Below are 14,102 nucleotides of genomic sequence, written 5' to 3' on the forward strand. Positions count from 1 at the left end.
GGAGAACTAACTTTTAAAATATTGCGGATAGCAAGAGTCGCCGCCGGCTTTTATTTTGTCCAATTATTAGGGAAGGTGTTAGCACCATTTTCATCCGTAGTTATCTACGGGTTAGTTTGCTTAGCTCGTTTTGTTTTGTTTGAAAAACTTGAAAAAGCATAGTGTGTGTGTGTGTGTGTGTGTTTTGAGAAAAGGTGCCAATAGTAAGGCAAGACTTCACAATGATCCTTGTGCCGGTCCTCAAGGATGTATGCAAAGTATTTTTGAAGTTTGTTTGAAAAAGTAAGTGGTGAGAAGAAACATTTTTATTGAGCGAGCAATTTAAGGGCTACTTACCCTAATACTTAGTCTTTCCTATACTTTATACTTTTCTTTAAAGGATGAGACTAACCATACCATTTGTGGGTAGGTAGTCCTATCTATTGGACGTATACGAGACATCGAAGGGTCATCGATGGTCGTTGGAGGCAACACGATAGAGGTACCCTTAGAAAATTCGAAGGGACATATCATCTCTTTTTCGTAGGCAGCAATCGAGGGACGAGATCGTGTATTCGTAGGCAACATCGAGGGTCATCGAGGGACCATGATATTTGATGATTTAAATCGTACGGACTTTTGCTAAGGGTACCTCTATATTCAAGGGTCACGACCATTTAATTAGTAAGGCAACCAAGAGGGGCGTACCCTATAGGTGAGTGAGTGTGAAGGTGTGTTAGATTCAGATACATTATCTTGCGTTAGTTTAGCTACGATTTGATTTTATTATCTTTCCATGCACACCTAATTAAACATACATCTAACAGTTGAAATATGAGCAGGATTTTAAAGTACGGAAACTTAAAATGCGGAAAGTGACTCTACGCTATTACAAAAAAAAATTGCGACCTATACAACGATTTCTAGAATTTTAAAAGTAAGCAATAGATAAGCGTACATGCGACAATCACAGAGATTTAGAAATGGAGAAGAAAAATCGAGAGTAATTTGGGGTTAGTAAAAATATTTGGGGTTAAAGTTAATTGAGAACCCTAATTTGCTAATCTTAATCGTCAAAACTAATTAGCCTAATTTTGTACAAGTTAACCTAAATGGAATAATTATATATGACTAACCTAATTAAAATTAATTAAAGAACTAATTATGTTCAATAAGAGAAATTATATAAAAAATTAAAACTAATTTAACCTAAAAATCTAATTATTTTTGGTATTTTTATTAAGATTTTATGATTAAACTAAAAAAACCTAATTAAACTAATCATATAAAAACTAACCTTTATTTTTAGCCTAAATCTAATCAAATTAATTTTATTGGTTGATTTGTTGATTAAAAATAAAATAAGAAAAAGAAAGGAGGTTAGTTAAAAAAACAAAATTGGGATAAAAAAACAAAGAAATAAACAAAGTAATACATGATGTGATCCAGTGTGGGACTCTCCTGGAGGAGCATGGTGGACAACTTTCTCAGGGCCCTTGGATTTAGGATCAGTGATGATCCAATGGCTGAGATCGAGAGTGCATCGTAGACACGCTTTGGCTGGGAGCGTTGGATCTGCAGGCAAGGGAAAACAAATAAATGAAATACAATGTAAGATGCTGGGAGGAATCGAACGGGCGCCATGCTCATTGCCAAGGAGTCACGCTTGTCACTTGTGCTAGAAACGTTAGTTGTTAGTGAAACAATAAGATAATATTATATATTAACAATGAGTCAATGGTGGAATTGGTCAAACTAGGCCCACTATCCCACGCGCCACCAATCAAAATGGAGAGAGGAAATGATTTGGTTGATTGGCGAACAGGATGCTCCACGCGTGGTCCAAAGGTCAGCGTTCCACATCATCATCTCCTTCCTCCAGCCTTGCGGATCTTGCTGCGGAATTAGCCATGGATTTACCTGCGGATTTTTCTTCCTATTTTGCAAAAATTCAAAACTCAACAAAACGACGTTAGCCAAACAACATGGGTGCCCAGATCCATGTAAAAACGTCCCCTGAGTTCATTGGTGATGTCCGTTTGGCCTAAAACTTCACGCAAATATGAAAACACGAAGCAAACTTGTTTATGCCCTAGTAATGATGAATATCGTACCAAGCCTCTAAACTCCAAGCTAATGGCTCAGACCTTCCCTAATACGTGCCAAAGACTTAAAACAAGCATTAGTTTTCATTGAAACAAATTAAAATAAGAGTTACGAAAATTTAAAGTATGAACAAAGTTTATGAATATGGTGCAATCATGATACACATTACGGGGCTTCAGTTACGATTCATTCTTCCTCTATGTTACCTTGGGAGACGATTGCAATGATTCTTTGACTCTAAATAAGGCTGCCAACGTGAAAACAAAAATTCAAGCTTTCTTGAATTTTTTTGGAAATTCGAGGCACTTGAAGGGCTAGGGTTTTCGTCCGTTTCTGAGGCTTCATGCTTGTGTTTATACAATCGGAGAATTTAGGTCAAAAAGATTTGGAAAGAAATTAATAATGATTGAAGAAAAATATTTTATTGATTCTTGATTCCAAACATTCTACTTTTGCTCCAATCTATTTTCATGCTCTTTCTCACGATTTCTTGCCCTTTAGATGATGATTTGATCTTATTTAGATGAGTGAGAACATTTTGTATAATTTAATTTGATTTATTTTTTATTGTATTTGATTTAAATTGAATTTAAGTAAATAAATCCAAAAATAAATATCAAATAGTCTTTGGGCCTTTCATGAACTTATTATCACGTGGATAGTCCAAAACCAATGGCCCATTACTTGTAAATACAAAATTCATCACTTTGGGTTTCATGTTTTTTTTCAAATTTTCCCAACTTCTGACAGTCATAACTCACTCACTATTTATCCTATGAAGGTGTTCTAGGACTTTTTGGAAATCTCAAGATGTCCTTTACAAGCCACTTTGGAATCGTTCTTGCATTTGGAGATTTTTCCTTAATGATATTTGCTTTGACAAAAAACAACTTTTTGTGAACTTTTAAAAGGACCTGTAATGTTTTGGCTCATATCTCTCAAATTATGCATTTCATGGTCTTGGGAACAGCATCAAAGTTGTAGAGAATTGAATTTCCTTGATAATGAGCTTTGGTTGGACAATTTCTGATGAACCATGTGAGAGTTATGCCCAGTCAAAGTTCAGTTGACTTTCTCCTTAAAACCCTAATTTAGAAACTATGAGTTTTGTTGATTTCTGAACTTTCCTTGATGAATCATGATCAACCTTTGATCAAATGATGAATATAACTTCAAAATATTGATGTTGACCAAAAAATCAGGAGTTTTGACTGTAAGTTGACCATAGTTGACTTTTAGGTCAAATCAGTCGACTGTTGATCATTTGAGCTTTTGTTTTAGCAAACTTGTGATTCAAGGCTTGCAACTTGGTGTGAGGATTCTTTGAGACATCTGAGGAGCCTTGAAGTCACCCTGAGGTATCAGAACCGGATTTTACTTTGAGAGAAGCAAAACCCTAGTTGTGGCCGGTTGCTTAGGAGAGGGTTTATCTACTCAATCCTTGAGAAATTTCTTGAAATATAGTGGGCAAATTTTGGAGTATGACACATATAAATTTCAGTTTGAAGGACAAAGAGAAACTCTTCAGAAATTCTTCTTCTTCCCCTTATTTTGTTCAAACCCTAATTCCATTTCTTCCCTAATTCATCTTTTCTTTTCTTCTTCCATTAACAATTGTGCAATAAAATCATCTTGCAACCAATGTTGGTTGATTCACTCGAGCGAAGAGTCAAAAACAAGAGGGAATTCAATCGGTGTGATTGAATCTTGTTCATCACAATTTATTACGAGTTCTCCATAAATTTGATGTAATTCCAACAATATATATATATATATATATATATATATATATATATATATATATATATATATATTATAACAATTAAATATTAAATAACTAATATATTAGACTAAAATATTATGCCATATAAAAATCCCTTAAAAATGCAATGCGAAAAAACGTTTAAAAAAAGAGCAGGGCTAAACTTAATAAAGAGAAATTTAAATGAATGAAAGTTGAATTTTTTTTAAAATTTATTAAATTTTTTATATATTTAAATAAATTTAAAATATAAATGCATGAAAGAGGAAAATATATTGTTAGTAGAAATTAAAGAATTAAATCTTTTAATAACTATGTGAGATATTGGATCGAACTCTAGTATGGTCGAAGGGTAGCTTATTGGTTCGACAGTTCGACAGGGTTAAGCATGAAGTCAAAGATTGTTCACATGCTGGTGTCGAAGTGTGCAAGTTGTAGTCGAAGATGGGTCTAGCATGCAGGTGTCAAAGATATTAGGGTTATTAGCATTTTAAATTAGGCTTTAGTGTTTAAACCCTAATTTGTTAAGTTAGCTTGTTTAATAAGTTGGCTTATGTAATGGGCCATGTGGAAAAAGCCCATTAGTTAGTATGTTAGGTTTTATTATAAATAGGATACTAGTCTCTCATCATTGCATGCTGCAAATCCTAATTTAGAGTGAGAGAGGTTATTTGTTATTCTTGTAAACTTGTAATCTTGTTTTCTAAGAGAAAGTAAAAGGATAGCAGTTATAACCAATTCTTGTGTTCTTCTTCTTCCTTGTTCTTTATTCTTCCCTTGTATTATACTTTGTCCGTGACATTAAATTCACAACAAATTGGTGCGGAGAGCATGGAGTAGATGCCTTCAACAAAGTATGATATTGAAAAGTTCACCGGAGTGAATGATTTTGGTCTGTGGCGCTTGAAGATGAAAGCCTTACTGGTTCAGCAGGGTTGTTTGGAAGCATTAGAGGAAAAGGCAACCATGAATGTTGCATTAATGGCAGCGGAGAAGGCGACTATGATCGAGAAAGCACACAACGTAATTTGTTGAGTCTTGGTGATAAGGTTCTCAGACAGGTATCAAAGGAGACGACGATATCAGGGTTATGGACGAAACTTCAAAGCTTGTACATGACCAAATCACTGGTAAATCGACTCTACCTGAAACCAGCTTTGTATTCATTCAAGATGATTGAAGACAAAGTGTTAGCTGAGCAGTTGGATATGTTCAACAAGCTGATTCTTGATTTTGAAAATATTGATGTAAAGATCGATGATGAAGATCAAGCGCTGTTACTATTGTGCGCTTTGCCTCGATCACATGCTCACTTCAAAGAAACTCTCATGTATGGAAGGGGGTCCCTGACTTTTGAAGAAGTTCAATCAGCCCTGTATTCTAAGGATTTGAATGAACAAAAGGAGCATAAACTTTCTACTGTTGGTTAAGGTTTGGCCGTTAAAGGAAAATTCTTGCGAAAGGATGGTAAGTTCGACAAGAAGAAAGGCAAAAGTCAGCAGAAGTCTTATAGTGGTGAATCATCTGGTATTCAATGTTATCATTGTAAGAAGGAGGGTCACATAAGAAAGATGTGCCCTGAACGCCTGAAAGATCATGGAGGTAAGGATAATGCCAATGCAACCATTGTTCAAGATGATTTCGAATCATCTGATGTCATTATGGTTTTGAGCAGTGACTCTAGGAAGGAGTGGATTATGGGTTCAGGTTACACTTGGCACATGACTCCAAACAAAGACTTGTTCGAGGAATTATGTGATCAAGATGGTGGATCACTACTGTTGGGAAACAACAAAGCTTACAAGATTGCAGGTGTTGTATCTGTGAGATTCAAGCTCCATGATGAGTCAATAAGGTTGTTGACTGAAGTCAGGTATGTTCCTGATTTAAAGAGAACCCTGCTTTCTCTTGGTGAATTTGACAAGAAAGGATATGTTTTCCAAGGAGAGAAAAGTATCCTAAGAGTCATGAAGGGGTCAAAGGAAGTCTTGAGAGGCGTGAAGAAACAAGGCTTGTATACCCTTTAGGCTGAAGTTGTAAGTGGTTCGACAAATGTTGCATCCATGAAACCTTTGTCGAAGACAAAAATCTGGCACATGAGATTGGGCCATGTCAGTGAAAGGGGTCTAGTCGAATTAGGGAAACAAAATTTGCTTATTGGAGACAAAGTCGAAAAGCTGAAGTTTTGTGAACCCTATGTACTTGGAAAATCTTGCAGAGTGAAGTTCAACAAAGGCAAACAAAGAACACATGGATCCCTTGATTACATCCATGATGATCTTTGGGGGCCTTCAAGGTGTCCATCACATTCAGAAGTAAGGTATTTTCTAGATGAAATGATCCTGATGAGGCAACCTGAAGGGTGTGTCGAAAAGGGGAAGGAAGATTATGTGTGCAAGCTAAAGAGATCTTTGTATGGGCTGAAACAATCTCCTCGACAGTGGAATAAGAGATTCGACAAGTTCATGGCACGCATAAGTCTCATTATAAGTCAGTTTGACCACTGTGTTTACTTTCGATTTCGACCTGGTAATTCATTTGTTATTCTGTTGCTTTATGTGGATGATATTCTCATAGAGAGAAACAATGTCGAAGATGTAACGAGGGTGAAGGCTGAACTCAATAAGGAGTTCGATATGAAGGATCTGGGAGCTGATTTCAGGATTCTTGAAATTGACATTCAAAGAGATAGAAAGAAGTCAAAGTTATGCTTATCTCAAGAGGCATATCTACGAAAGATTCTTGAGAAGTTCGGAATGTCGAATTCGAAGCCAGTTGTGAATCCGACAAACTCTCAATTCAAGCTGAGTATTGATCAGTGTCCTAGTACTGATGTCGAAAGAGCCTATATGAATAGCATCCCATATGCTAATATAGTGGGTTCTTTGATGTATGCTATGGTCTGTACTAGACCCGACATAGCATATGCAGTAAGTCTTGTAAGCAGGTACATGGTGAATCCTGGAAAGGCTCACTGGCAAGCATTCAAGTGGATTTTAAGGTACATAAATCGGTCTCTGAACAGGGTCCTAAATTATGGTGGAGCCTTGGGTGAAGATAGTAAAGCAGTTATCGAAGGATATGTCGACTCTGATTATGCAGGTTGTATGGATTCTAAAAAATTTATTTCTGGATATGCTTTCACTATGTTTGGCACAACAATTAGTTGGAAAGCAACACTTTAGAAGGTTGTTGCTCTATCAATCACTGAAGCGGAGTATATTGCCTTAACTGAAGCTGTGAAAGAAGCATTGTGGCTTGAAGGTTTTGCAAAGGAACCGAAACTTCAAGGTCGAGGTATCACTGTTAAATGTGATAGTCAAAGTGCAATACACTTGTCGAAGAATTCAGCCTATCATGAGCAAACTAAGCACATTGATGTGAGGCTGCATTTCGTCAGAGAAGTAATCGAGCGTGGAGAAGTCCAAGTGTTGAAGGTTTCGACTGAGGACAATGTTGCTGATATGATCACTAAGACATTGCCGATTTGCAAGTTTTTCCACTGTATGCAGTTGATAAAGCTGCATGAAGAAAGCTAGTTTATTCCCTTGATGTTGTAGAGTTAGATCCAAGGTGGAGATTTGTGAGATATTGGATCGAACTCTAGTATGGTCGAATGGTAGCTTCTTGGTTCGACAGGGTTAAGCATGAAGTCGAAGATTGTTCACATGCTGGTGTCGAAGTGTGCATGTTGTAGTCGAAGATGGGTCTAGCATGCAGGCGTCGAAGATGCTAGGGTTATTAGCATGTTAAATTAGGTTTTAGTATTTAAATCCTAATTTGTTAAGTTAGCTTGTTTAATAAGTTGGCTTGTGTAATGGGCCTTGTGGAAAAAGCCCATTAGTTAGTATGTTAGATTTTATTATAAATAGCATACTAGTCTCTCATCATTGCATGCTACAAATCCTGATTTAGGGTGAGAGAGGTTATTTGTTATTCTTATAAACTTGTAATCTTATTCTCTAAGAGAAAGTAAAAGAATAGTAGTTATAATCAATTCTTGTGTTATTCTTCTTCCTTGTTCTTTATTCTTCCCTTGTATTATACTTTGTTTTTGACATTCAATTCACAACTGAGGTTAGTTTCATTTTTTTTATTGAAAAATATGTGAATGATCTCAATTTTTAAAAATACGAAAAGTAATCAAAATTGTGAGGATGTTTTTTTTTAATGATTATGAGTAATTTTAATAATATAATATATTATAAATATCACATGATTATGTGTATAATGACAATGTAAGCAAAGTTTGATATGATCAAGTGATTTTTATTAATTAGAATCCGACAGTTGTGGTCATTTGCTCTCGTTTCTCAAAATAGCAAAATATTTTCACCGAAGTAGCCCTACTTTTTTTAATGAATTTTTACTTTGCATTTTTAAGTGATTTTTGTATGGAATATTATTGGTAAAATTTTAAAATTTCATTAGTTTAATAGATTTAATTATTTGATGTTAAATATATATTAATATACTTATTGCTTAAAATTTAAGATAAAAACTTCAAAAATAATTAAATAATTAAGTTAATCATAACTTGAAGTATAATACAAAGGTAATATTTAAAATGTAAAATAATAAATTTGTAATTAAAATATTAAAAGATCTAAATGCAAAAAAAAAAAAAAAATCAACTATAAAAACTCATATTAAGAACAAATACAATACATTTTACCATTATTGCGAGACTCATAATAAAATAAAGAGTGAAGATCTATTTTAGTCTCTCACAAACATTACACAAAGCAAATTAGTCCCTCACAAAAAAATAGACTCGACTTAATCCCTTACAAAATTTAATCGGATCATGTTAGTTCATCTATTAATATTTTTTTCAAACCAATTTTTTTTCTACATTTTAACCGGTATTTTTCACTTTTAAACCGTGACTGGACTGCCACGTTGGATTTTATTTTTTATTTTTCATTTTTAAAATATTAAATTTATTTTTATTTTTAAATTTTTTTTAAATAATTATGAATTAATTATATAAAAAAGTCAAAATTGTTTCTTATAAAAATTCGAACCCATGGTCTTTAAAAAACATCTATATGTCTTTACCGCTTGGCCAATGTACATTCATGACAAGTAATTCTCGTGATTTCTATTAATATTAACAAATTATGTACATAATTTTTTATCTATGAGGTCTCAAACCTAAGTCCCTTCAGGTTAAATGATATTCACTTTCCAACTAGACAAATAAATTTCTATTGTTAATAAAGTGACTATCATTTACAATTAGATAAATCAATTTCTATTGTTAGTAAAGTGACTATCTTTTACAACTAGACAAATCAGCTTCTATTGTTGATAAAGTGGTTATCATTTCAACTCGACAAATCAATTTCTATTGTTAGTAAAGTGACTACCATGTACAATTAGACAAATCAATTTCTATTGCTAATAAAGTGATCATCATTTACAGCTAGACAAATCAATTTTTACAGTTAGAAAAATGACTATCATTAACAAGTAGACAAATCGATCAATTTCTATTGTTAGTAAAGTGACTATTATTTACAAATAAACAAATCAATTTCTATTATAGCAAATTCATTAATATTTTAATCTGAAGAGACTTGGATTCGAGACCATATTGATACAAATTTTATATTTTTTGTTTTAAATTCAGAATTGTTTAAGATTATTAGGAATCATGGGAATTATGGTCTAGTGGGAATTTTGAGTTCAACTTCTTATATGAAACAATTTTGGCTTTTTTATATTATTAATTTATAACTATTTAAAAATAAAATTAAAAATAAAAATAAATTTAGTATTTAAAAATGAAAAATAAATAAAATCAAACGTGTCAGTTCAGTCGCGGTTTAAAATTAGGAAAAAACATATTTGAAAAATATTAACGGCAAGATTAATATAGTCCGGCTAAACTTTGTAAGCGATTAAAACGGGTCCATTTTATTGTGAATAATTAATTTGAATCTTGTAATTTTTATGAGGGACCAAAATGAATATTCACTCTAAAATAAAACTGAAGCTATATTTTAGTTCTTCATAATTCAAACTCGGGTCTCATAAAGTTAAATAAAGTTAAATGATATCACTTTACATTACACCATGACCAGTTAATTTACATATTTAAAAAGGAGAATAATTGAGGTTCATTTCAATTTTTTATTGAATAATTTTAATTTTTAGAAAAAATAAGGAAAAAAAATCAAAATGTTTAGAATGTTTTTCCTTTAAAATGACTATGAATACTTTTAATAATAGAATATACTATATGATTTTATCTTTTAATGTTTTTGGTAATATAATATTATTATATGATTATGAGTATAAGTAAGAAAAAATTTGATACTACGCATTGATTTTCATTAATTAAAATCCGATATATAATCATTTTTTGTTGTTTCTTTTTTGTTTTGTTGATAATGATGAGGGCCAAAGCCCGAAATAAAACAAACAACTAATCAAGATCTAGAACAGGAACCAAAATCCCATATCAGCCTCCAATAAGCTTTTGAGAAAGTTTGGAGCTTTATCAAAGTAAACAAAACTAGTCTCCCTACATCCTCGCCTAGCGAGAGCATCAACACAAGCATTCACACTCCGATAAACATGTGATATAATGACCAATCAATATAATTTATTCGTGTTTCTTACAATAGCAAAATGTTCTCACCCAGTCTGGTATAATAATTCATTCTCATTTTTAAAAAAAAATAATTGCAAATTTAATTTTTTTTGCTTTTTTCCATATTCTCGTTTCCGTGTTTTTTGTTACACATGAGCTTGGTTGAATACGTGTCTGTTTGTTAAAATTAACGATTTGGTGATAAGTTAGTTTATAACTTATAGCATGATTGGTGGTTGATGGCTGACAGCTTATAACTTATAGTTGATGACTGATGACTGATGACTGATATCTGATAAGGTAATTAAAGTGTTTGATAAAATTAGTGGTTTAACTAGCTGGTAATTGTAAAATGACATAAAAAGACATTTCTTAATTAATAATTAAATGCACGTTTAAAATAATTAAAATTTATAATGGTATTAATCGAAAAAAAATAATAAGTTATAAACTATAAGGGAAAACGTTATTTAAAATAACGTATGAAAAATAAGTCATAAGCTAGTAAAATAAACTATAAACTAGTAAAATAAGTTATAAGCTTGTGATGAAAAGACTGTTATCAAACAAGTCTTTTATTATCATACGAGCTTATAAGCTATAAGCTCAAAATATGGCTTGCCAAAACATATATCTTTAGTCAAAATTATTTTAATTTTTAATTTTTTAAAAGAATCTAATAATAAAATTGATTTTGAATTAAATGACATTTCTTTTTGAATTATGCTTACCTACCCATTTAATTTTAATATAATATTTTAAAAATCAAACCGTTCAGTAAATCACGGTTATTAATTTATTGGTTGAATCACTAGATTATTGGTCGAACCGCATAATAAAACTAAATTAAACCGAATAATTCTATTATTTATAATAAAACTACATGTTTATTAAATTGTTCGAAACAAAAAACTCAGTTTCTTAAAAATATTACAACACATACAATATTACATTGAATGTTTTGTTTTTGTATTGGTGGCACTTCTTACAATACCAGTAAGTAACTTGATATTGTTATTCACGGTACGAATGGAAGAAACATCAACTATCTTTTCATTGGCTAAACCGGTTTCACATTCTCGAAGTGCATCGCAAGCATATTGGGCAACCAAGCTTATAACTTCAAGATCCTCAATCAACAAACCTCGTAACTCCATTAATATCGTATTGTAATTATCGGTTGCACATTCTTTGATTGGTTGAGAAGAAGGATATTTGGTCATCATTTCTTTAAGGTATGCTTGAGCTTTTGTTACCTCGTCTATTACCACCGTCTTTGTAAATATCCTGGCAAATTTAATAGGATTGTTAACCAAAATAAGTTCAGGGTGAGATTTTACAAGTCTCAAACATTGTTGTTCGAAGTCTATTTCACCAGGTCCTTTACATATATTTTGGTACAATTTGAGGTTTGCTGTTGGTAAAATGTTTGATGTTGGTAAAATGGCATGTGAAACAAAAAAAGTAGAAATGGTTAGCAACAAACATAAATATGTTGAAGCTGCCATGTTTAGGTAATTGTTTCACACGCTTTGTTTATTTCTCAAATAGGTCATAGTTTATATACAAGAGAAGGAGTCTGTTATTAGCTCCTAGAATTATTATGCCTCTAATATTGCACTTTCTAATTCTATTATGCACATGTGTCTAATCATATACTATTAGCATGATGTATTGATATAGCTTAATAAAATATGATCCACATATTATTAGCTGAATGTTTACTAAATATAGCTTAATATGCCAAGTATAGCTAATACATTCTCTCTTTTTGTAAATGACCATGACCTATGATGCATAGGTACGGTATAGTATTCGGTTCATACCGGTATGAGTGACATTTAAAAAAAATTAAGGTACTATATTAATAAAAAAAATTATTTCTTTTATAAAATGTACAAAATTAATTTGTTAGGTTCGCAACAAAATTTCACTATAAAAATTAAAAAAAGTGAAAAAAAATATTGTCAAGATACAATAAAGAAGAAATTAAAATAAATAAATATACTATGTTAATATTTTAGAAAATCACAAATTTCACCCCAAAACAAATTAATAAGAAAAAATAAGTACGAGGAGTACGGTGCATCCAGTACGGATGCGTGTGCATACCGATACTATTTTAGAAGATATTTGAGAGATGATGACAATAGAAATTTCTTAAGGGTTCTTAGTTTATAGATAAAAGAACAGTGTAAAATAAATTTATTGAAGAAAAAAGTAAGAGAATGAAAAATGTCAAACATAAACCTAATACAAAAACCATTATTTTGTAAATTTAATACAAGAGTACTGAAAACTCGCGGAGTCTTCCACTATTTTGTAAATTTAACACAAGAGTATTGAAAATTCATAGCGTGTTCCACTATTTTGTAAATTTAATACAAGGTTATTTTTTGGTACAAAATAATCAAAAATATTAAACACTACATACCAATTGTTCTAGCTAATAAACGTTTAAAGTGATTTTCCCTTCTGTTGTAGCAGAACACGAAATTGTCAATCTTTCAAGACCTTCACTTGATCTAAAAATCTTGTTAGACACAAATATCCTACTCCAAGCTCTCGTTCCATAGTGACCTTTATTTAGTCCTATTGGTTCCTTAATTCCTTGTGTAAGCATTTGTTCTCCTCAAGAAAAGAATGATTGGAAAACTCCCAACTTCATTTCGCAACAACCTTTACACAGTTATACCGAAATATTCAATGGATAGAAAACTCTTCTCTTTTCTAGAAATTAATATCCATATACCATAGACTCAAAATAATTATTTATTTTGATACACACCACAAAACTTCAAACAAAACAAAAATATTAACTTTCTTACTGTACCGTGGATCTACTCTACTACTCACAATCAATCTTTAGAGTTGAGCACCATAACAATGATTTATTGATTCAAGGTTGAAAAAGACCATGGCTAATATTCTAGGAAGTTTTTCACAAGGTTGAAACAAGGAGAATACGCGTTTGTGAAAGGAAGAACACTAGTGGAATTTTCTCAAGAGTTGTGAAAATATGGATTTTTTATCTTTATTGATCATAAACAACTCATTCAACAAGTTTTTATGAATGTGTAAGATTTTACTTCCTCAAATTCATTCTTTTAAATGAAAAATTGACAAACAAAAAATAATTTACATAGGTACTAGAGGTTAGACACAAAAAGATGATGAGAGAAAATGATTCGAGCAAAATCATGTAGTTATGATTTGAATTGGCAAAAAAAAAAACTTGAATTAAGATGATAAAATGTGGAAATTGTTAGATTTGAATCATGATTTCACGACACCCATAATTTGGGTCTTTCAAAAGAGTGATTCCAATCATGGTTGATTTTTCAAAAAGTATAAAGTTATGATCTGAGTCGAAAGAAATTGTGAATTAATTCAATGAGTGTTTTTTTATTCCTCATGATTCAAATCAACTAGCCAATGGAAAAAAGTCCATATTTACAATTGATGTTTGATTTGAATCAGCCATATGCTTGATTCGAATAAAACTTCAAAAAAATATGTTTTAAATTTTCTAACTTGTGATTCAAGAAACACACAAGATGTTGAGTTTGACATGGATTAAAATCTTATTTATTGAATGTGAGGGTGACTGGACGTACAATTTTAATCAAATAAGCGAATTACACACAAATTAAA

Source organism: Vicia villosa, linkage group LG6, assembly GCF_029867415.1.
Source record: "Vicia villosa cultivar HV-30 ecotype Madison, WI linkage group LG6, Vvil1.0, whole genome shotgun sequence".
In the NCBI taxonomy this organism is placed as follows: Eukaryota; Viridiplantae; Streptophyta; class Magnoliopsida; order Fabales; family Fabaceae; genus Vicia; species Vicia villosa.